Source organism: Bombus pascuorum, chromosome 17 (assembly GCF_905332965.1).
Source record: "Bombus pascuorum chromosome 17, iyBomPasc1.1, whole genome shotgun sequence".
NCBI classification, from domain to species: domain Eukaryota; kingdom Metazoa; phylum Arthropoda; class Insecta; order Hymenoptera; family Apidae; genus Bombus; species Bombus pascuorum.
The window spans coordinates 3,170,032-3,193,902 of NC_083504.1; the positions used below are offsets into that span (position 1 = coordinate 3,170,032).

At 42.9% G+C, this 23,871-nt stretch overlaps 1 protein-coding gene across 3 annotated transcripts in view; it reads right to left on the bottom strand.

The window, feature by feature from the left end:
- Positions 1-23,871, bottom strand: part of LOC132915472 (homeobox protein php-3-like) — a 79,678-nt gene that overhangs the window by 12,679 nt on the left and 43,128 nt on the right. For 2 of the 3 annotated variants that reach the window (XR_009659874.1, XR_009659875.1), the window contains exons 4-5: positions 3,711-3,803; positions 3,257-3,300 (exon numbers count right to left, since the gene is read on the bottom strand). The gene's annotated coding sequence lies outside the window, so the exon portion shown is untranslated. Of the gene's footprint in view, positions 1-3,256; positions 3,301-3,710; positions 3,804-23,871 lie in introns of those variants that run through there. The other variant, XM_060975297.1, reaches the window with a different exon arrangement.

Here is a 23,871-nt window from a genome sequence, read left to right on the forward strand (position 1 = left end):
GATTGTTTACTTCTGTCCGATATTTTAAAAAGAAATAATTCAATTTTCGAAGACTGACGCTATTTCGATTGTTATATTCATATCGCGGTCGTTCGCGGTCGCAACTTTTGTCGATCCTCGGCAAGTTCCGTCATCGAACACTGCGTCTTTTACGATACCCATTATCTCGCGGAATAACGACTAGCCATTATCGTTGTTAAATTATTTGTTTACAATCCTGTCGCTTCAACACCGAGTAATCGTTCGAATTGTCCGAGTTATCTATCGTCTTGATTTTTACTCCAAATAGTCACTGCACCTACTCGTTTTAGTTCAAACCTTATATTTTTCAATCCATCGAATCTAAACTCGCCAACGACAACAACGGAATTACCGTGATAAGACGCGAAAAGTAGTAAAAGTATCATAATCGTAATATGTTACGATTCTACGTCGGTAAATCAATGTCCACGAAATCCTGCTAGACGCGCGAACGTAATTATCCTAATGGCCGGGTTCTCCGACGCAGCCAAACTGAGAATTGATTCAAGGAGTCGCGCGGACGAATGACCGAGTCCTCGACCGTTTTCCGCTGTTCTGCACGCGTGACGTCACGCACGAAAGGAGGAATGGATGATGTCTCGCGACCGCCACGATCTCACTACGGTGCGTGAATCGACGCACACGTTGTAACGACGCGTGTACGTGCACACGCACACAAGTGCCGACAATACGTCATGGCAGTATTGCAGTCTAAATCTCGGTACTTTTATGGGGCAGTAAAGTAAAACGGTCTGACAACAACTCCGGTGGCACATACGCCTTCCATCTGTCCATCAGGCTCGCGCGCCACTAGATCGCGTCTCGACGTGGAATGCTTCTCAATCGGCAAACAAATTATCGAATTATTCGAACGCCTCTTACGTTTATCAGCAAATCTATACAACGCTGGTGTCTATCGTCGAGCCTTTCTAAAGCAACCGAGTCAATTTTAAGTCGCGATCAAGTAAAACTTTGGACTTTAGGACGCATTCTTCTATCTGAATCCATCGAGGAGTAAACTGTTCGTGTAATTAGAATACATACGGTCCGTGTTTAGATAAGTAGAGTCGATGAGCAAGAGTTAATTCAACCTTACGGAAATTAAAATTTCATTGCAATAAATAGAGATTTACTGTACATAGTCTATATTTGGATAGTTCCCAAGGATTGACATTTTGTGTATACTGAACTGTACGATTTGCATCTTTTAATGACGGAATGGAAAAAGCCTTAACTGTACATAGAAACAAAGGTGTAGATAAAAAAATGCTGAATGAAGTTGTGCAACAGAAGGCATACGAGTATATTTGAATAAGATACTCGCGACGTGAGTAAACTTGACACTAGAAGTTTCTTCCGACTATTTATGAACAGATTGAACTTGAAACTAGTAATAAACGATGGCGTTAAAAGGTGGTTGAACTTGACTCCGATATATATATACCTACAAATGGATGATAGCCTTCGGTTACGTAATTGATCCATTAGCGAGAGTTTATTATTGGTGCAATAACTCGCGAGAAATCTATAAATTTCTCTTTTGAGTTCCAACGTCGACACGACTATGACGTTCACGCTGACTTCGTTTCTAAACGGTCACGATCGTCCCTCGTAATCGCCAGCCTCTAACGATCAACGTTAAATATCGTAAAACCCTCCACCCCGGAAAACTTTTTCCAAGTTTTCCAAGTTTTCTACATCATGTAATTAAGATTTCGTTGTTCGTTTCGCACAATAGAAGTATCTGCTTCCAAAGCTATTCAATTTCCAAATCTTATTGAAGTAAATTTATGACCACAATTTCCTTTACAATAAGCCTTATCTAAAATGTAGTATCAGACAAAATTTCCGGGCAAGAATAATCCCGTATATTCCAGGAAAGAAGAACAACAAAAAGTCAATAATACCGGGTCCGTAGTCCTTTACGACATACGGGTAATTAAGAAAGGTGTGTTTGACTATGAATAGTCTATACTATTTGTACACAAAAACATAGTTACAAAGGATAACTGTTCAAGAAATGCCAGAGAGTTGCAAGAAGATTACAGCGGAGTAGAATAGTGTGGAGATTAGTGTAAGCGGTACAAGCTGTATATCACTATTTTAATTTTGTGTTACTTAATGATAGTATTGAAAATTGTATCGAGGGTGGTAACAAGGGTCGAAGAAAATATCTTTAGCCGCGTAAGTTGTATATCACTGTCCTAAATTTGTGTTACTTTAACCATCGTTTCCTGTTTCATAGCAGGTCAACGTAGAGATGCAAACTCCAGAAAGAAGATACAAGAAGTTTTTCTACCCCCTGGTAATAATACCGTCCGTACTGCTCCTAAATAACTTAAATATCAAGTCGTGCAGTTGGGATTTTATTCTTCTCCTTGCATTAATATCTATTAGAAAATGAAAATTTTCGCTTTCTAAACTAGCCAGTTAGCAAATCTCGTTTTATAGGATTACCAACAAAATCAATTCCCTTCGTATAATAGTCAATAATATTGTTTGTTCGCTTGTTCTTAAATAACGTACTACTTGAAATAGAATATATCGAATCACTGTCTGCGTCGATATCGGGGTCGTGTGTTATTGTGCCTGCGTAGGAAGTACATAGGAAGCACGAGACTCTCGTTCGAACAGAAGTGCGATAAATCGCGGGGGAGGCGCGAGCCACCTGACGTTTGTTGTACAGACGACGCGATCATGAATGGGCTTTATAGCAACCCGCCCATTTATAGGTAGTATGCGCGGTTTAGTAGCTTTTAGTGCGACGCAGTTGTATACAATCCTCTGTTTACGGCAAGTACGTACCTAGGAAACAGTACGTTATCGTCGACTTTTTAGTTCGAGGTTTCGAGGTCGGCTACAAGCGACGAATCAACTCGTCTAGTCCGAACGAGACGTCGGAGGTGATCGTATCGCTTTAAAAATTCACGATACGACCGTTTTCTTCGTGTTGCTCGCTTCCTTTCATCGTTTCGCACGTCGATTCTCTTTCTTTTTAATATCCAAGTGTATTTGTCTCTTCGTTTAGAAATCGTTTTATAGTCGATTGCCAAGTGTCACTGCGATCGCACATTTTCCAGGTGCAACGAGTTCGTAAATTCAATAAAATGAATTTTAGAGATCGGTGTTAAGAGGATTGAAACGTTTATCGAACGTACCGTGGGCGAGTAATGGTTTCATTTGAACAAGAAGAAAAGAAAGAAATATAACAGAGATAGACGTGTGCGCAACTCACCTTGTATACCGGCCAGTGTTCCCGGCTGGAACACGCGGGAAAGCCTGAAACATTAGCAAACACCGTGAAATGGTGACACATCCAATCGAAAGTGTTTTATGGATATCGCGTCTCTCGGATCGATTGCCACGTTACGTTACTCCCACATGTCTTACTTTCATCCTGCACGCGTTAACCGCGCCACTTTCTTCTCGCAAATTTCAATAATAATATTTCGCGACAATCTCATAATTTTATGGCTAGTATCTTAGACTCGATTTAAATCAAACACGTGCTTCTAAATTTTACAACTGCAATCGAACGAGAAATTCGATCAACTTTATCGAAGTATTATACGTAACTACGCGTGATATACATGTTTTAAACCCAGTCAACATTTTTCAATGAGTCGTCCATTTCCTGTTGGGATCGAAATCGTACGAAACAATTGACGCTTGCAAAAAGATTTACTGACCTGCTGCACAGCTCGAACGGGTGGAACGTCTTCTCCACGGCGCCGTACACTTTGAGGCCTTTTTGTTACAGGTTTACAAAGAAAAACATCAGCCTGAAAAAGAAAGAGAAGGAACACTGTCAATACCTTGTCATACTTATATCCCGTTAAGGCTTATGTAAATATTTTTAAAATACATCGCTCCAGGTATAAAGTTCTGTGCCTTGTACCTAGTTATTAACCTACCAGTAATAGGGTCTCTAGCCTGCTACTTTCGGAAACACGTTTGTGTTCTTATATCGATAGCGTTCCTCGCCATTTTGATCAAAGTAACTGAGACCATGGCGATGTCTTTATTACTATTAAAATCATTTTTTACGAATTTTTCCTGTTGGAACGATACAGAAAAAGTTGAACGCACAGAAACATTTTGAAGAGATCCAGTCCATCACGGTTCTTTTCTCGGGTCGGCAAATTCAATCATGGGCGTGCCTATGAATTTCGATTCGTCGCGCTGAACGTAAATATCGAAATCGAGACTGCAGGTGGAAAACGTGGAAATGCTCTCTGGAGATGTCTGCGGAGCCAAATCTCTGGGGGTGAGTTTACGGCGTACCGGTGAACGACGCTTGCTGGGAGAGAGGAAACATGTCGATTCAGCGTGTAAGAGAGAGACCTTGAGACGTAAAGGAAAATATTTTCGCAACGAAGTACTTTAAAAATTTTCATATCGATTCAATCTTTATCGTTTGAAATCAAAACAAGTCCGTACGTTTTGAATCTTAATCGGATACCGTTCAATAAATTAATAGATATCTAAATTTTCATATAAAAATTGGAGCCAGATTACAGCTGGTGTCTGGTCAAATTGGAATTGAATCTAGTCACATAGATAGTAAGAGAGTGCATAACAGGGAAAATCATTGAATTCTTATCGTATGAACTGTTTATCTCCCGATAGATTCAAATAGAAGAAATTCCGCCGTATATAAAGATAATAAATTGTAAGAAAGTAGCAGAAAAGATTCCGAAAACGACGCATTCGACACGTATCTGCACGATAATTCCCAACAAATTACCGTGTCGCAACTTTGCTTCTCGAAAGCGAAACATCTTATCCCTATGGTCGATACCCAAATCCTTACCATTTATACGACACAAAAGGTCGGCTAGTTTCTTCGGAGGATAGGTAGAACGGCACGGAGCTACGGAGAAAGGGAGAGAGATGGTAATGGTAAAGCTTGGCGAAATGTGGGCAGGACGTGCCACGAGGAATATCATCGTCGTGGAGCGAAGCAAGGGCGAAGAGGAGGGATGGACGCGTGAAAAACACGCTAGCCAACATCGGTGTGTACAGAAGAGATTGGTCGAGGGTGCGCAACAGCCGGACACGAGAAAGCTCTTGCTTCCCTGCCGTATCTAACCCCAGCGAGGGGTAGCTGTGTTATGCCATTTCTATGAAACGCTTCGCAGAAGCCGTCCATTTACCATTTACGTCGTCCAGTTCAGCCCTGAGCACGCATTTCGCTGTGTAATCGAATTAAAAATCCCATGATTCTCGACGATTACGCGCCATCGCTGTCACAACGATCGCAAGTCGAACGAAATGTTGCTGGCTTTATGCAAATTTTAGAATAGTCCATGCGAGAAGCTTAAACGAAATCGGGAAAGCCAAAGGACAGAGGTTTTAGGCAGCATATTTTAATTATGAACGAGGGTAAGATTGATTTATCAGTTTCATGCTTCAAAATTCACGACAAGGTTTAAGATAATTACTTTTGAGAGTGACGGACAGAGAGCTGAACGAATTATAATAAGATTTACGTTCTTTGGTGCGATGATAGTTAAGAATTATCGAGTGGCTGTTAAAAATATAGGATTCTTAACCTTGACCTGTGGATTACAATGAAATTTATTACCCTCAAAGTTTATTGCTCTCAAACGCACGTTTTCGATAACACCCTCTGTCGCTGTAATGGGTCGATATTTATCGCCTCGTTATCCTATAGGGGTGTTTTATATCGAGCAGATAGATTTTCCAATAAATACAGACTCGTGCAGATACAACGCTTTCATGCCGATTCAAAACATGTACAAGGATTTCTTTTTATCAAATCCTAAATATTCCAGAAAAAAGATTATTCGAACGACGAGTACCAGCTGCGTGTCGTTTATCGTTCTGAGACGGTGGGAGCCGAGGTTCCACTCAAAAAAAAAAAGAGGCATAACGCAGCTAAGATAATTAAAAAAAATCCGATCCCAAAGGAGCCAATGGCAGTCTTAATTCACGCCAGGCAACGGTACTAAAAGTTCAGCAGAAAGGGTTGCACTCATTACGCGGAAACCCCTTACGAGAGATTACGAAACTCGAATCATGAAAAAAGTTTCTCGCAAAATTACACTCGACGGGGAAACTCTGGCTTTTAGAAGGGCATCTTGAAAATCACGGAGATTACGCTTCAACTTTTATTTACTTAATCTAATTCCATTGGATTATACGACTGAAAACTCCAATGGACTTTGACATGTTTTTAATATGTATCATATATTAGATCATTCGAGCGGCAGTCCCTCGGTCGAATACATTTTAATAATAATTCATCCGCAAAATATATTCTCTTTTTTCTGCTCGAACGTTCTTCGATCTCATTTCGCATTAAACTTCAACGATCTCGACGTATCTTACGAGGACTATAAGGGAAGAAGTCGTATTTCCTATATTTTTTTCTCTTGCAAGAAAGCAATTTTTAGATTCAATTGTATCTCGCGTTAAACATGTGCTTTCACATCGCCTCTACAGCCTCCAAAATATCGCTCTTCATCGTATCAAAGTCAACGCAAGAATATTACTTATCATGGTATTCGTACGTGATATTTTGTGATTTTCAACACAATAATCCACCCGTCCACCCCTTTATGCTAACATCTTCGATTTCCTTCAAAAATTCAAGGCTAGGATTATCTATAGAAATCAACCCTTCCACGGATCCTAACAAACGTGCAAATGTTCATCGATCATACGTACAGTTACTCACCCTTCTACTACCCCTAAAATCGCCTCTTTCCCTCTTGAAAAATTGCAACCTGAAACTCAACATAGATCGTTTATGGAAGTCGACTCTTCCATAAGGTGCAGCGTGCAAAATGCTGGTTAATCGCCGTCGAGAGAATTGGAATATATCGCGTTGGCCGCGAGGGGTCGAAATCCGTCGTCTCCGCGACTCGGTGAACTGGTTCTGGCGGTCGTCTGGCAGGAGGGGCGGAAAAGGGGTTGAGTCCCATAACCATGTGACGTGACGCGTGCCGTTTTTAGCAGGGCGTCGGGACGCCTTCCGCGTGGAACGCTGCCAGCACCGGGACGCCCTCTCGTTTCCACAGGCAGACGGTATGGCCGCGCGACCAATCCCGAACGCCGCTTCCGACATTCGCCTCCAACATGGCAGTGGCGTGCGCTCTACGAGACCGGCCAGACCTCCAATTCCCAGTCTGGGTTTCTCCCTGCGATTCACTAGCCGAGCCACGCTGACCCGAGTTACCGTCGATTGACCTTCTTGTGCTCAATTATCTCCAGGACCCGTCATATACTCGCGAATTGATGTCCTCGAAGATGGAATCTAGATTTTCGAGTTTGAAGAGAAAAATATTCGATGCGAGTCAAGAATAGTCTCCAGCTCTTTTTTAAATCGTTTGAGAGATCAATACTATTGGTGATTTTGTTTAATAATTTCTCTATGCTTGAACGGTTTCTGGGTTCAAGATATATTAGAGGGTGGAGCATTCGTAGATTAGTATTTCGAAATCTTAGAAAGAGATTTCGAAAAGGCATGTTTCTTTAATATCGATCGAAATATCTACCCTCGTCATAGAACTTTTTCCCGAATACCTTTGAAAGGAACCGCCCTCTCGAGATAAGAAACTTTTTTACGCCGTTGTGTGATATTTTCGACGGTGAAAAGTCACACGATATTTCAAACAAAGTGATAAAACGATGGAATACTCGATATCGATTCTCAGTGAAAAGTCAACGAAGTTTATCGAGATAAGACGAAGCAAAGAAAAATAGAGCCGTAAAGCATGCGATCTAAGGAGCACGATGTTCGAGAAACGGCTTATGTATTTCTCCTAAATCGAACCTTTCGAACGGATGCAATCGCTACTCGCAAATTCCGAAAGGAATAACAAAGAACCAGATGCTAATTATCCGAGTGATAGCCGATTTATCTCGCTCACGTTCACTCTTTTACCAGGAAACGTGTTCGAATCGGCAAAAGGCGAACACGTCCAAGTTCGGCGACTCCCTTAATGCCGCAATTCCGAGTCTGCTCGCGCTTTTCCTTTTCTTTTTTCTTTTTTCTTTTTCCGTTAGCACGCTCGATCGTTTGTATTCCGCGCTCGGTCCGTCGCTCACACGAATAACCACGTACACACGTGTACACTGTACACGCGAACGGACGATATGGACCCGCAGATGGAACAAAGTATAAGCGTGGGATATTCCATTTGGCCAGGGACGTGGCGGTGAAAGTGGGTGGAGGGAGGCAGGGGCGAGGGACGGGGCAGGGGACCAGCCAGAGCTTAAGAGGGTTTGAAGACCGAAGAAGTGGTGGTGAGGTTCGATGCGAGCTACGTGAGTATATGGCGAGCCGGTATTGAGTCAAGGATGGCTAGACCGTTTCGTGTTCCTGGGGTTGCGTCGTCATGGGAACCGTCCTCATCAGGCAAAGTCTCCCAAGATCTTTCTTCCCTCTTCTGTCCGCCAACTTGCCTTTACCTTACTCTGTCTCCTCCTTCTCCACCTTTAACTCCTCCTCAGGCTACTCGTCGATTTCCCCTGCAGCTTCTTTTTGCCACACTGTTTTGCATTCTATCGCAGGCTGGCCCGAGATAAAGTCCTCCGTGATGGAGAAACCGCCTCGATGTTCCCAGACTCGGACGAAGACCCAATGATAACGCTGATGGAAACAAGGGTTGCTCCGACCGTCGACTTTACAATGTATCGCGTTCTTGCAACCTAATCGTCCGAGTTTTAAACTCTTGGCGTCTTGGTTTTTATCTTTATTCGGGCACGCTATATTTAGACTTTGTTCGCTTACGACAACCTTTCCCAAGATCGTAGAATTTGCATTCCAGAATTCTGATATTCCTCTACCGTCAGATTTTTCTCAAGTAAATCGGATCTTCTTCTTCTTCTTCTTACTTTCGTTATACAAAAATAAAGGAAGCTTGTCTCACAGGTAGTCGAAACAGCGTTAAGTAAGATTAAGTCGTATATCGGGTGGAAAAGATTTCGAGACACTTTCAGGCCGATATCGCTATCGTAGGATCAGGCACGGAAGTGATGCCATAGATGGAGAAGGTTATATCACAACCACGCCTCGAAAGATAGCCAGATGCCAAGCCTTCGATCTCGCCTGCAGCCCCGACCGGTTTTCTCCACCCTTTCGCTCGAATTTATCGGCGAATTCCTTCGTGTCTCAGCCAGCTTTTCAAGCGATACGCGAAAATACCGCAACACTGGGAAACTCGGCCACCGATCGAACGAACGTTTATCCTACGGGGAACGAAGAACCCTCGAGATTTCGTAACGGCCCTCGTGTCTCTCCGAGAGTATCTCTCCTTGAATCTGAAGGATGGATCAGTCACAATTTTGCCTGAAATTACATTCTCGTTTCGCGAGCAAACATCGATTTCCGCTTTCTTCCTCTCTTTCTATTTCGCCCCTTGGCGCGAGTATATTTTTCTTCAGGTGAAATCTTCCCGGGCAACGAAGCGCGTGACTTTTTCCTGCAACGTTCTATAAATAATTCAACTAAAATAATATGATCCCCTCGCCTGGTCCTAGCCTTTCTTTAGCATTCAATCCTGGCTTTCACCGCCGTGCGTAAACACCATAACCGGCGTGGAATTACTCGAAAGCTGCACGCCGGGAAACGTGGCTGCTTTATCCTTCCAAGTTTAGTCATTCTTATTCCTTTTATTTTCTCTTCCGATGCGAAGAAGATCTATTTATTCAAATTTTGAAAAATAATTCTTTCTGCCACGATAAAGAGGACATTATAAACCGTGAAATTTTTATTATCTTCGGATTCCAGCGTCGTTCATCTTTGTCAAAAGTTCAGTTGACATTTCGTTGACATTACTGCTTTCTCAACACCCTGACAACCGGCTGCTCTGACAAGCACGTAGCTCGATTTCCCGCGTGTTTTCCGAGCGATTGAAAACATTCGAAGCGATCAATATTACATCCAATATATTCATAACGATCTCATATTATTCGTATTATTATTTGAAAAACACATTCATAACATTTTGCTTTGTGCAATGCTCTTTTTACTGTTTTATTTAACGCTAGTTAACATTTTTATAGGATACCGCATGAAATATGTAAGACGCGAATTTGCGTCCCCGGTCCCCAGCCGTTGGAAAATGAAAGACGCGAATTCGCGTCTCCGGGTTTCGAAGTGTTAATATCGGATAACAACTGTCAGTCCGTTCCGAGAAAAACAAAAGACACAGGAAACTACGTTGCCCGAGGAAATTAGAAAATTTTGTTACATAAATTAAAGGAATAACAGCAACGAAATATCCTAAAATTATTATTTGTACGACTTTAAGATAATAATTGGAAGAGAATATACAGATCGCCTGATTGTTTCGAGCAGTTCATACGTAATATTTTACGATAGCACTTATCGTTGTTATTACTTCGTAAATCAATTTTGTTAAAATCCAAAATTATTTCGTATTATCGTTATATTGTTTAACACTCGTGTGAAAGCGTTGCATAACTTCGACCAAGAGTTCCGGAGCTGGGCTCTTAGAATGGACACACTAACTATAAGTACGTTCCTCCCTTTGCTTCTCCGTCGATCGGCAGTCGTTCGAAACTTTCACAAACGAGGAATTTCCATTGATCCAAGACTTGGACGCACCGGTGGTGACCCGAATTTTCAGTGAAATTCTGTCCGATCGGGACCCAAGAATTTTTTCATACGAAGAGAAAGCTGCAACCCCAAAACCTCGAGAGAGAGAGAGGCGCCCGACGCGTTCCACCGGCTTCATTTGACCCTCGTCGCTCGGACCGCTTGCCAGATCAAACAGTTTACCGTGTTCCTCGACGACACGTTCGTTCGTTAAACGGTAGCTCGCATCTTTCAACGTTCGACGTGTCTACGACGATAAAAGCTGGACTGGAAGATTGCTACGGGGTAAAGGTGGCTTGTGTATTCTCAGTTTTATTAGAAGAACTCGAAAAGCCTTGGTATTGGCTCGAATAGTGCAGTGGATAGTAATTCTTTCTTGAAAATTGTCTTATCTCGCGATGTAAGTATGGAATATTTTAAATTTAAAACTTCCGGCGTTACGTAATTTTAGAATATTTCGAGTATTGCGCGCAGAAAGAGATACAGCGCTTTTATCAACACTATGACGACCGTTGAAGCTTATATCTGCTCGTTTCTTTGGATATTTCTTTAATCGTTCGCTCTTCTACCTTTTTATTTTCCAATCATATTAATATTCTAATAATTCTAATAATATTCAGAGATATGGAATTCTTAGAAATCGAATTTTTCCAAGAATGTAACAGAAATCGTATCTTTTTAATTCTCGGTGGGAAACTAGCCGTCATGGTGTTAGGCTTGCTTGGTCTAATTCCGCGTCAAGTTCGTGCCCAGATAAACGATCACGATCTAGCTGACTATGAGAGTGGTATTTTCGGCATCGAATAAACCAAGGATTTCACGGGACGAGGCAACCGAGTTTCCGAAAACGATTACAATGTTTCGGTGACGCGTATGATGAAAGAGGTCTGTGACGAGTCGACACGAGCCGAGTCGCGCAAAGCACAGCTGCGAGAAATGCACACCTATAGGTACTAAGCATCGACGGACCGCGCGCGACCATAAAATGATCGTAAAAACTTAATTTTACGAGAGGCATAATATATTTGCCACCACCAGCGCCGTCGCCGCCACCACCGGCAGCACCATAGCCGCCCAACAACAAACGGTTAACCAGCGCCGGGGTAGAATTTCGTAGACGAACTCGCGGCACGCGCGACCAACGAATTCGATGGAATTCTTCGGAGGAAGTGATTTTTCTGTAAAACAACAGATCTCTTTCTATAACTCACAGCGAAGGGTTTGAAAATCCTATTGAGATCAGACAGTTTCTTCGAGCTTGCTTGGAAGGGAGAAGCTTAGCTTGGAAGAAATTGCATCTCATATTCTGTTTTCTTCGAGTTCATTTTATCACTGGATTTCAAGATCTGAAAACTTCGATTTGTAGTCTCGTGTCTTTTACTTAAATTTAATTCACGGCAAGAAAGGTCTTGGCATTAATTCATTATCTTGGCAGCGATCTTAATTGGTTGACGGATTCCGTAAGATGAAATAGCCAGATTTTAAAGTATTGGTCGAAATCTCGTTACCGAAATCCTCGTCTCGATCAAGGAACCTTCGTTCAGCGTACAATACTTAAACGAACTCGCGAGATCGTCGAACGCGAAGAAATCTCGGCGAAGAATCTAATTCGTGGATCCAGCCGAAGTCCTTCCCGCGCAGCGAGTAGCGCAGTCCGCTCGAAAGGACGAGGCTGGAACATAATTTCCTTTACGACCAATTAGTAGATCCAGAAACACATCTACGCCATTCGATGGCCCAGGAGGGAGAAAAAAAACGAGGAAGATGAGCACCCAGAAAAAGGTAGAAGGGGAAGAAGTTTGTGGTAATCTCTTAAAACGCGTTCCAAGCCCAAAGTCTCACGACCGTTCCCGCTTTTCGGATTTTTGCCCGATGAAATGCCGCGAGAGCCACGAAGTTGGAACGTCGAGAACGACCGAAATTGAGGTATATATAATCAGCCAGCTCCATGAGGTGGGTGGTCCCGACGCGTGAACCTCGTTTAAAATGACCGCTGCGTCATGAGAACGTGAAGAGGATCCGCACCGACCTCTTCCTCTTCTGCTTTTTTCCCTCTTCCGTGCCGCGGGTCTTCGAGGGCAGTCGATAATTGCGGATGTTCAACGCCGCGAATTTCTCGTGTATCTTCCTGTATACTATCTTTAGTCGATTCTTCGATTTTTCTGTAAGCACGGAGCGGATGACGATCGTCGAAGGATGGAAGGATTCTAGGAGAATTATGTAACAGAGGTTTGGAAACTGTCTGCTATGCTAATTTTCACGTTATATGGTAGACTTTGAGAAAGCCCATCAGGTTTGCTCGATCTAATAATCTCTATTTTAAGTGTGCCATAATCATCCTGCGAGAGTTAAAGAAATCATTGTAATCGTTGTCGGTTGGAGTTTAACTACCTTTATCCAAGCGATAAAGCTTATTATTTACAACGCACAGTAAGATTAAAAGAACATTTCTCGGACCGTTCGCGGCCGATTAATTTCCATTTGTCGACGGGCTGAAAAGAATTTCTATAAAGATAAATTTCTTTCGATGCAACATTTCCGAAACGGCGATCCGCCCAGCCTTCTTTGCTCCACGACCGCCTTTTCCACGAACAGGCGTGAAACTGGCACGGTATCCCATTAACCGTCCGACAAAGTAGTCGATTTCTCCAGTAACAAGGTAAAGAGTCGACGATCGTGATTAATTAACGATAAGCGTCTTTTTTCTCTCTCCTTCGGAAATCTTTTATTTGCCTTGGAAAAACCGCAGAATCGTTAAGATCTCGTGACTCTGAACACGTCCTGATTTTACAAACGATCGTCAACAGTCGCCTATAGTTCGATTCAAACGATACTATATCAAATTATCAAAATGCAGAGATTCTTTCAACCTCTAGACACAGTCAGCCACGTAATACTCTCTTGTAACTTACGCCCATTAAACGCGCTTATCGAAAGAAACACCGTACAGGGAAGTAAGCTCGACTTGAAACAACAGCGACGTAACAACTATAAACTTGAATTCTTATTTCGATCCGATTCGCTGAGCGATCGGATACGCCTCGATCTTTCGCGAATAAAGAACACGCAAATTCCGAAGCTGAAGAAAATTCGTGTCTCGCGTTATATGCTGCTGTAGATATTCGCAGTAAAGTTTTCTACAAGCGACCAAATACCTTCGCGAGACAGCGTACGTAGAAGAGAACGTTAAGAAGGCCATGAACGAAATATATAACTGGTTGTAAATAAAGACGTTCCGGGTGCGTGCAGCACGCGCGAATGCCTCTCTGTCCGAATCGATTAATCGGCGTTACAACTGCGAAGAACGTCCACAAATTGGGAATCGCGTGTCACAATGCTCTATGTCCGCGTCTAAGATGGCTAAACGGGCTATTATAGGTGCGAGAGTAGTCCGCGCTACCGGCAATTACTTTAACGACGCATATTAATCGGCACAATAAAGCTTGTTACGAGGGTATAATTACAATATTGAATTATGGCCGACGTTTATTCTTGTCACGCGATATTAACGGCGCCGTTGCTCACGCAGGCCGTTGTCGTTTATGCGTTCATTCACAACCTCGCGGACACTGGATTAGCAAAAGTCAAGTGAGAGACTTGTCTTCCACCCACAAGCCCCTCTTTTCCCGGCCATTCCCTCCTTTCTATCTTTCTTCGACCATTTCTGTCCCTTCTTCTCGTCGTTGGTTCTCTTTGTTACTGCCGGATTCATTGGCCGCGCTGATGTCTCTATTTCAATGTCCACGGAACTTGACAAACTGGTACCGCTTCGCGGAACGACTTCCCGATTTCTTCTGGCGCGTTTAATGGCGGCGCGTTGCCAGTGATGGCCCTCGACCATCACGTAGCAGTTCGTAAAAGCGTCCGCCGCCTCCTTCCTTCCTTCCTTCTCGCCGTGTCGTCGATTATCGATGCAACGCGTACCTTGAAAACAGACTCGAGTTCGTGAGTCAAGCGGTAAACATATTGGACAAGCAAGAGAAATTGCCATACCGATTCTAATGCATATCCAACTGCTCTCTGTTTAGGGACGGTACGTATTGTTTTTTAATAACGGTACGATCTTCGGAGTTCACTCTCTTTCTATCTTCATGGAACCGATCCTCTTCTTCTAATTTGAGTTTTCCAATTCAAACATCCTTTCGTATCGGTATTGTTACGGCTTGATTTTCCTTTTATGAAGTACTTCTATTAACAGTTTTGCAATACAGTAGGTACGTCGTCCATTCAAATTTTGTTTTAGGAAGATCGAGAAACTTATCTTTTTCCTTGGTCAATATCCTATGCATATATACACAGTGACCTTTCTTCATTTTCCGTAATGATACCTGCAGATTTTGGTGTTTCAAAGTGCGATTCGTCAAAGCACACAGAGACAGTAGAAAATGTCAAAGCGATGGAAAAGTATCGTATGACAAAAGCGAATCGATGAAAAGGACACGTAGCAGGTAGCAAACAGAAAGATGCACTTTTGCCAAAGGACATTAGCCCAGTCACTGGTTGAATGTCTTGCACAGAAGCCCGCTTAAACATTTTATGAGGTGGTCGGCGTAATTTGATGGCCCATAAAAACGCCTAGTCTAGTTTTTCCCGGGGCATCGTGATCCATCGTCGTGGCGCGGGCCACGCGCCACCTCGTGTCCCTGACTTCTTCGTTCCGTCGCTCACGGATTTATTCCTCCTTAACCTCCATTAAGCCGGTAGATGCGTGGCCTAGATTACTCGATCCTCGTTTCAGCGCCAACCTTCTCTCGATCACGGGCTTATTGCGGTTTGCGATTCGCTTTCGCCGTAGCCAACTGTGTTTCGCGTTGAAAGTCGAGGCGACGTTTCGAATTTACGATCGCTTCACATCTTTTCCCATACGCTTTGGAAATAGAATCTCTTTGTAGTCGGTGGTAATCGACGGTCGCGTCGCTTTCGACCAACTAACTCTCAAATTGAAATATAGAAGCGCTTGGACGTGGAGTTCCGCGTTGCATACATCGAAATTTAAATCGAAGATACGTATACTCGTGTCTTGCTAGACAAGCGGTTTCAAAGCAATGACATAAGTTGGAATTGCAACTGCACCGTAGATACACCAGACATCTCTTTGCTTTAAACGATACCGTTTGTTCCTGTACGCTTCCGCTATTTTGTCTCTGTTCCTAGACTATTACGTGCAAACGCACACGCAGAAACTAAAAGCCGCCTTCGGTAGCATCGCTCGTATATTTGAATCGACGTAATATATGCATCGATAGCAGAGAACATGTGAAAAGAATATGATCTTTTAATTGATTGCTTGCATTCCACATATGTACGAACCGTTCAGAAGCTTTTCAAAGAAACGACGAAATCAGAAATTTTCTCTTAAAATTTCTCATCTTAATGACTAAAAGGCGGAGTGACTCGGTTTCTGAGAAGCTTATTTGTCAGCAATAACGCCTACCAATGATCGTCAAATGAACTTTAATTGTTCGACAGGTGTAAAAGTACAGGATCGACGAATGCAGAACAATCAAGGGATAATTTTTCCTTTCCGTGAACGGAGTGTTTCTTGTACGTCCTAAGAGATTGTATAAACGACCGTGAAGCAGTTAGCTCCGGCAGAGCCAATAGAACGAGCTTCCATTATGATGAAAGCGAGTTCGACTAGGCCAGAAGCAGGAAACGAGGAACGTGGTGGAAATTGAAAATGGGATGGACGACCAGGCATGAGGGACAGATGGCGGCCCGGATATAGGAACAGAACTGAAACTCTGCGGAAATTACGTGATCCGCTTTCAAGCCCCTACAATTTTCGTGGACGTGACCCACGGATTGATACCCGAGATCGATCGCACGGACATTAATTAACTAGCTACGTGCGAACATCGTAAGTCAGGTATCTAACAATTTCTGTATGTAATATATCGCGAATAATTCCTTGCAATTCAAACGAATTTTTAACCCTCCGTAGGCAAGCTGGGTCCGTTTATGCTCGTCGATATTTCACCCGTGACTTCCTCGAAGCAGATTTTGATTTTTCGTGAAATACTTTTCAAAAACTCGACTAGAAGATCGACTACATGGTAGAGACTTCGGTAAGCAGCTGCAGGGTTGTTTTTCGATTATTTAAAAGCCTAGAGCAGTGAGGAAGTTAGCGCGACAGAAAATGCAAAGATTTGTTTGCCTACGGAGAGTTCGTTTCAAATTTTTCTTCAATTTCAGTATCAACGTCTGCTGCGACCTACCAATGACGGAGTTACGACCTAACACCTTGGATAAAACACGATTCTCGGTATCGTAACAAAACGAATATTTTGCTGCTCCCCTTTGCTGCCAAAGGCAAATCGCAAAGAGGATTCCACGACGCTTTGTCGCGGGAACAAAGAAGAAGGAGAAAATACCGTCGAGCAACCAATAAGTCGTGCACCCTACGGCGGTTGGTACGTTACATATAGTAATCTAAGTTGTGTTTATGGCTGAATATATATGCATAGCAGTCCGGCGAATCGTGGTGGCGCGAGGAACTCATTACCCTACGTCGAGGGTATTAGCATATTTAGAGGCAGCTCTCCTTCCTCGTCTCCGCGTTTCCACCTCTTATCAAACCTCCCTACCTCCGTCTGCTGCTCATTCCCCAACCTCCGGCTCTTTCTTCTCCTCTTTTGCCTCGCCCTGCTGTATCCCCTTTCCTTCGCCTTGGAACTCAAACCCGGTGCATCCATTCTCGACCAAAAAATAACAAAGAATAATTCTAGTATCTTCTCTAGTGACTGTCCAAACTTCATTTTTCTATCTTCTTTCTCTTTTTTCTGTTTCTTTTTTTTTAGATTATCGTAACAAGGAATTTTCAGGAGGAGAGAACGCTTTTTAAAATAAATTTTAGAAAAAGTAACGAGCATAAATTGCAAGCAAAAAGAAAAGGAGAAAAACACGAAGGAGGAACGACCTCCCAAAAAGCACGTCTGTGAATTTTCATTCCTTCTTAATTGCGATTCGACCTCAGGTATTTGCGGACCAGCGAGAAGGCATTCGACGAAGAGCGCGTACGAGGATCCAGTCTCGCGAATAAAATTTGTATCCGCGTCGGTATGCGCGAATAAAAGGCGAGACATCGGACGAGGGGAGGCAGCAGGATGGCGAGCCGGGCTAAGTAATTAAGGAAGCTCATCCTCAGAGACAATTTAACTTAATGAGAGTCAGCCAGTTCCACCCTAGCTATCTCTCCCAACTCCTGTGGATCTCCTTCCATCCTCCATCCCCTCTCTACCTTTCTCTTATTCTATCTCAATCCATCTAGCTTCACCCTCTGTTTTCTCGTTCGTAGTTTCCCCTTTCCAACGCTCGTCCATCTTGGAAGTAAAATGTCTACTTTCCAGACGTCCGCCCCTTTTCCTTTTTTCCTCTCTATCTCGCCTCGCAATCCGTCCAAGAATTTAGATAAGACTTTATTTTATACCAGCACGCCAGCTACTTCGCTTCTCTTCTATTTCTTCGTTCCACCGTTTCCATTTACGTCGAGAATCCGATATGACATCCGATACGTACAATTTACCTATACAATTTTAATCGGTATAATTTTTGGAACAATTCTCAAGCAACTTTATTTCAGATGTAAAGATCGGATTGGACAACGAGGGACAAGTTTTTCCTCCAAAATTTCCAAGAGAATTGCTCGCAGCTCGAATTTCTTACGTCACTGGTTACTGCAAATTATTACGCAAAGCGTGTGCTATACTTGGGAAGCTTAGGAGCATTTTGTTATCAAATTTTGTAAACGGAGGAGTTACGATCAATTCCCTTTTTCCAAAAATATACGCCTCGTCGCGGCAAATTCTTGGAGAAACTTTTTTCAGGCTACGCTAAATGCTCGATCCTCGACAATTCGGCGGTAGGCTTTTTATATACGGAATTCGTTGCATCAGACCGTAGGAAAGCCTGCGTTTACATACCAGGAATTTGTGTTTAGATCGCTACATTTGCCGTTCAGCTGTACCGCTCGCGAAAGTTTACTCGATCGTAGTCGCCGCAGACAGATCAGAGAATAGATAGTGCGCCTGAAATACGAAATACGAACGTACAGCCGCCAAGAAAAAGAGAACTCGTTTAATTTTCCATCGAATTTAATTCACAAAGGTAAAGCTTACGAGGAACCTTTGAATGAAACGTTGAATTCTAAATCTCAAGGAAAATACGTATGTATCTATAGTTGTTGAAATTATATACACCGATGTGGAGAAAATTACGTAATCTAATCTCATAAATATTAAGCAGAGTTCGTTATTATTCAGAAGATATTGAAAACTTCCATTCGGTGACATTAACGTCGATTCTTAAATGTGAAACATCTTAATTAACCTGACGTTAATCTCGCATCAGAAATTCTACGCTTTCGTATAACGAAATTCAGCCTCTCTTAATTAATAATCCCATGGTCGTTTAAAAATAATCCCAGGAACTTTGAAAACGTTCGAGGAACCGCGTAAACGTTCTTTCGTTACGTAAATTTCGAGAATTTCGAGAATAATTTGGGAATAACTGCAACGACATCAACAGAGACGATTAGTTACATAGTCGAAGGGTGTGAAAAGTGCAAGACGAAAGGAAACGCGCGATTCCTCGAATTCGGCTGTCGACCGCTTGAAAACGTCTCTGCTCGCTTCGATCGACTATATTCGATAAAACTCCAGACGCGACTACGAAACGCGGAGAAGGAGCTCTTCAACCACTCGACCGCCCGTTTTGTATCCTTCGAGAGATCATTCATCGTAAAACGAAACCCTAACTCTTAAAAAAAACAGAAAAAAGATGGGCAGAACGTGGGTTCCTTGTAAAGTACACGTGTGATTTATGTAGTTCGGAAAATGTCAAATTATCTAGGGAAACTTATCTTGGACTGACAGAATAAGGTTTGGTCGAGCGAAGAAACATCGTCGCGCGCTCGCTGTACAATATGCATGTTGAGAAGAATTCTTACGAACGTGCTTTGCAGAGTGTCTGCTTCTTCGAAACGCTATCTAAGAGTATGGTTTTTTGCAAGGTATGTGGTCGATGAAATGTTTGCAGCATTATCCGGAAGAATCGCAAGCGCAGGGAGTGTCGTATCTTCACACTTGTTGCATCCGATGCCCTTCGCCTTTATCGCAAAATAGCTAACGTCTGGCTGTATTTTATCTTGGCCGCGACAATATATTTATCGCTACGGTTTCCGATTAAAAAACGTTTCTATGCGATAGCGATTATTAACGCAAACAAATTACGATATATCATGACTATATAAGCGACACATCGTGTAAGAAACGATGGAGGAGCTCGTAGGTGAATAGCATCGGAGATTCTACTTCTGCCTCTTTAATATTAATTTTTAACATTAGCTTGAATTAATAATTACAATAGATCTCAGAGAACTCTGTTCTTTCTACATTTACGAAATAATCGACGACTTTATAAAATGATACGACTGCATGTTTCGTCGACGATGCAATTGCGAATGCAATTAGAGAAATCCGGCGTCAAACGCAACCAGATTTAAATGGGAAAGACGTGCCTCGTGTGTAGCGACGTAATTATATGAAAGCATCCTAAGGGGTTAAGGTTTAAAGTAGAAGCGGAGAAGGATAGGGCAGACGATAAATAACCTGGAGATCGGCTACTTTGCATTTTTTCCGCCAGTAAGTTAGTCGAAGCGAGGAAGATGGGAACGTAGCTGAGTCATTGGAACTGGCTACGGGACGAAAGAAGGGATCGGGTGGAGAAGGGGCAAAGGGTGGAATCATTGTTACGGAAAATGGATGGAGATCCGCGATGAAATCTTTTCTGAAAGGTAAATGGAACGGAGATGGAAGTCGGGGCATAAAAGATGAACGACGCGATTGCGAACCGCGTGTACCTATATGCACCGCTGAATCTCAACCGTGTCGACGTGCGTTCGCTTGAATTACGATTCGTTCAACGTTGATGGAATCTCGCGAAGGCAGCTTCGTCCTATCGTATCATCGATCCTGCTTCGTTTCCCTTCTTGCGTCTCGTTTTAATAAAACATAAGTACGAAACCTATCAATTACCATTCAAATGTTTGCTAATACGGGGCAATTTATCTCTCTCGTCACCTTCCGAAAATATTTTATCGAGATTAGAACGTCAGATTCGTCGCCCTCAATGGATAACCTCTTTAGAAGGGGCAATGGATCAAGCAAATGGAAATACTTTTAGGAAATGTATTTTATCTATAACTTTTATATTCCGAATATTCTTTCTGCGTTTGAAGAACAAGGAGCGAAGGTTCCGCTTGACGCGGAATAAACTACAAAGGTTTGTGTTTTTCGAGCTAAATGAAGAAAAGTAAATTATTGAATTGTACACTTTCGATATTACGGGGTGGTGAAAGCAAAGCGAAAGGGAGGGTTCGAAGCTGGGATTCGATCGTAGCGCCATCGTACGAAGCGCGTGAAAGGTCATTAGCCAAGAATCGATAAGGCAGGGAAGGGTGGGTCGATAAGGTCGGCCGAAAGAAAACAACCCCATTTCATTACCCGTATTGCGACGGCAAAGGGTGAGGTAATATAAATAAAAGGCCTGTTCCACGAAGATGAAAAGTTATTTTCCCGGCGAAGAAAATAGGCGGACACATAAATGTTCTTTGAGAGAAGCAAATAAACGAGGCTTCTAGAAAAGACAAACAAAAGAGGCGAAGAAGCAAAGAAATAAAATTTTCCTCTTGTATCGAAATAACTTTCGCGCTTCGTGTGAAATAGACGTAGCTTCGTAGACGAAAATGCGATCAAGTATTATTTTTCCGTTAAATTATAATTCGTCAAATTCAAACTGGATCAACTCGATTACGAAATTGGCAACGTTAGGAAAAACGTTGCTAATTTATACCGTATGGAAACTGCGATTATACTTGGAGTTAGAGCTGCGAAGTTTGAAACTCGGCGATAAAAGGTTCCCTCAACGCGGTGAGAAAAACAGGTGCAAGAATTCTCAGCGCGATAATTGTCGCTGATAATGCGGTTGGCTGTTTCGAGGAACTGGCATCTGGCTCGGAGTTAATTTCGCGATCAATTACGGTCGAGTACAATATGTAGGTTCGCGTTAGAAGCATCCAGCGCTCGACCGGCTGAAACAGTGGTTTTCAAGCTGTTGTGCCAACTTCTGTTCCTCCGAACATCTCACAGCTATAACCTCGTTGAATTTTGTTTTACAACTCCGTGAGAGATCGGGATTTCCACGTTGGCCTCCCTCGTCGTTCTCCGCACACTTAAATCGAACGTCAACATTAATCAAGCTAATGTCGAGCATCTAAAATCCTTACGATCATTAAACCTTGGTATTCCCCCGTTAATTGACCTCGTAACTAACTCGTCCGATGCACGACACTCTGGTGTTTTTCGGTCAGCCATCCGTAAGCTCGCTGTTTAAATGGAACGCTCCCAAATATTTCTAATCTCCTTCGCAACGTGTCCAGCAATGATAGTAGTATATACGCTGCACTCTGCCTTATACCCTGTCCAGTGTAAATCAACCTTAAGCACGCTGCATGAACGTAAATTCTGTATATTTACAACGTGCACACGCAAAGCTTCCTACCCCCCGTTTATCTCATTTGTAATTCCAACCAGATCCTCTGCGATCCTCTCTAATCCACGCATAACCCTATCGTTCTATTAAATGTAGAAATTAAATCGCTCCCTTTACACGAATTCCTGTTGGGTTTCCTTTAACTTATTCGCTATACCGTGGATATCGTACGATACCGATCTTGAAAAGTTATATATCTCTGCAACTCGTAAGCGCAATTGTCGAGGTATTAGATGTACGCGAATACCAAGGAACGCGTGGATAAATTGTAAGGTAGAAGATATATTTTAAATACCGAAGTGTAAATACAGGTCGGAATATAATCGAGCCGATCCAGGTCCGCACGCTAGCGGTGTTACCCTACGAAGTTTAAGGTTCGTCTTCGTCCCGGTCTTTTGTCTAACGCTGTCGATGGCTTCGGTACTTGAGAAAACCTCAAGACCAGATGTAGAGTTTTCTTGGAAGCGACGACCACTTCGACAACGATGACGGCTGATCAGATTTATACATAAAATTGGAAATCGTATTTACGTTTACAAATCAATTAAAGATACACATCGAATTAGTCGCTACAGCTTTACGATGGAATACACGGACGAACGAAGGATATCGATAGGAAATCTGCAAAGTTTGTCAGGTAAAGAGATAGTCAGCGTTTTCCTTCGATCGTATCGCGAGGATGAGTCGAGAAGTCGCGCGGGTAACGAGCGATTCGCGTAAACTTGTCGTCGCTCGTAAAATTCAACGTTTACAGATCGGCCGGTCGATCCGCCGGTTTTATGCGCGCGCGCGCGTGATCCCAAACATAGGAAGTTGATATAGAAGTCTATTCTCGTTGAGTAAATAATCAGTCGACGCTCGGCAACACACGGCCCCTCGTAGCAGCCGCGCGATTTCCACCAGACCCGAAGCCTCTCCGACGATCTTCGCACCGCCCCCGTTTTTTCCGGACATCCTCCACCTCATGGAGGACGAACGCAACTATGGATGACTGCCGATGACGAGTCTGGTCGCAGGAACTTTTATTTCGAGACAACCCGAACAAGGCGTTGTTTGATATTAAAAAAACAAAAAATACCGCGCGATAATAATTTGTGCGCGTTAATCCTACATTCTTTGGACCATCCTCGACCCCGTCAATTTCCTCTTCCTCGCCAGTCATTCTAGTTTCGAAGAAATTGGGAGAAGCGAAAGAATCGTCGGCGATAAGTGTAGGAATAATTATTAAAAAATATTTGAGGAACAGCGTCAAGATATGGGTATGTTTAAAGATTACTGGCTTCGTTCCTCGCGTAAGTGGAGTAATTTTTTACTAGATGGACTAGAATTCGTTGTTCTGGCGACGAGAATCGTCTGGTTTCGCTACGACTATCTATCGCCTAAAAGGTGCTCTATTTGCGAGGGTCTCTCCAAGGACGAAATAGGAAACTTCCACGAAGTACGGTCGTTCTGAAGAAAGAGGCCGGGTGGTAGGGGAGGCAGCAGATCGAGATTTACAAGGGTCCAGTCGGAGAAACTACCCTATAGAGTGTATCGATATGGAGATAACCTTGACGCTTGGGTCGATCGATTTCCGAAGATCTCTTTCGGACACAGGTTCCAGCGATATTAATATTGCAACGACGATAAATTACGCGAAGGAAAAATTACGAGTATGGAGTATCGAGTGAGGTCGTGGACGGAGGAAGCCGAAGGAGGAAGCCGAAGGA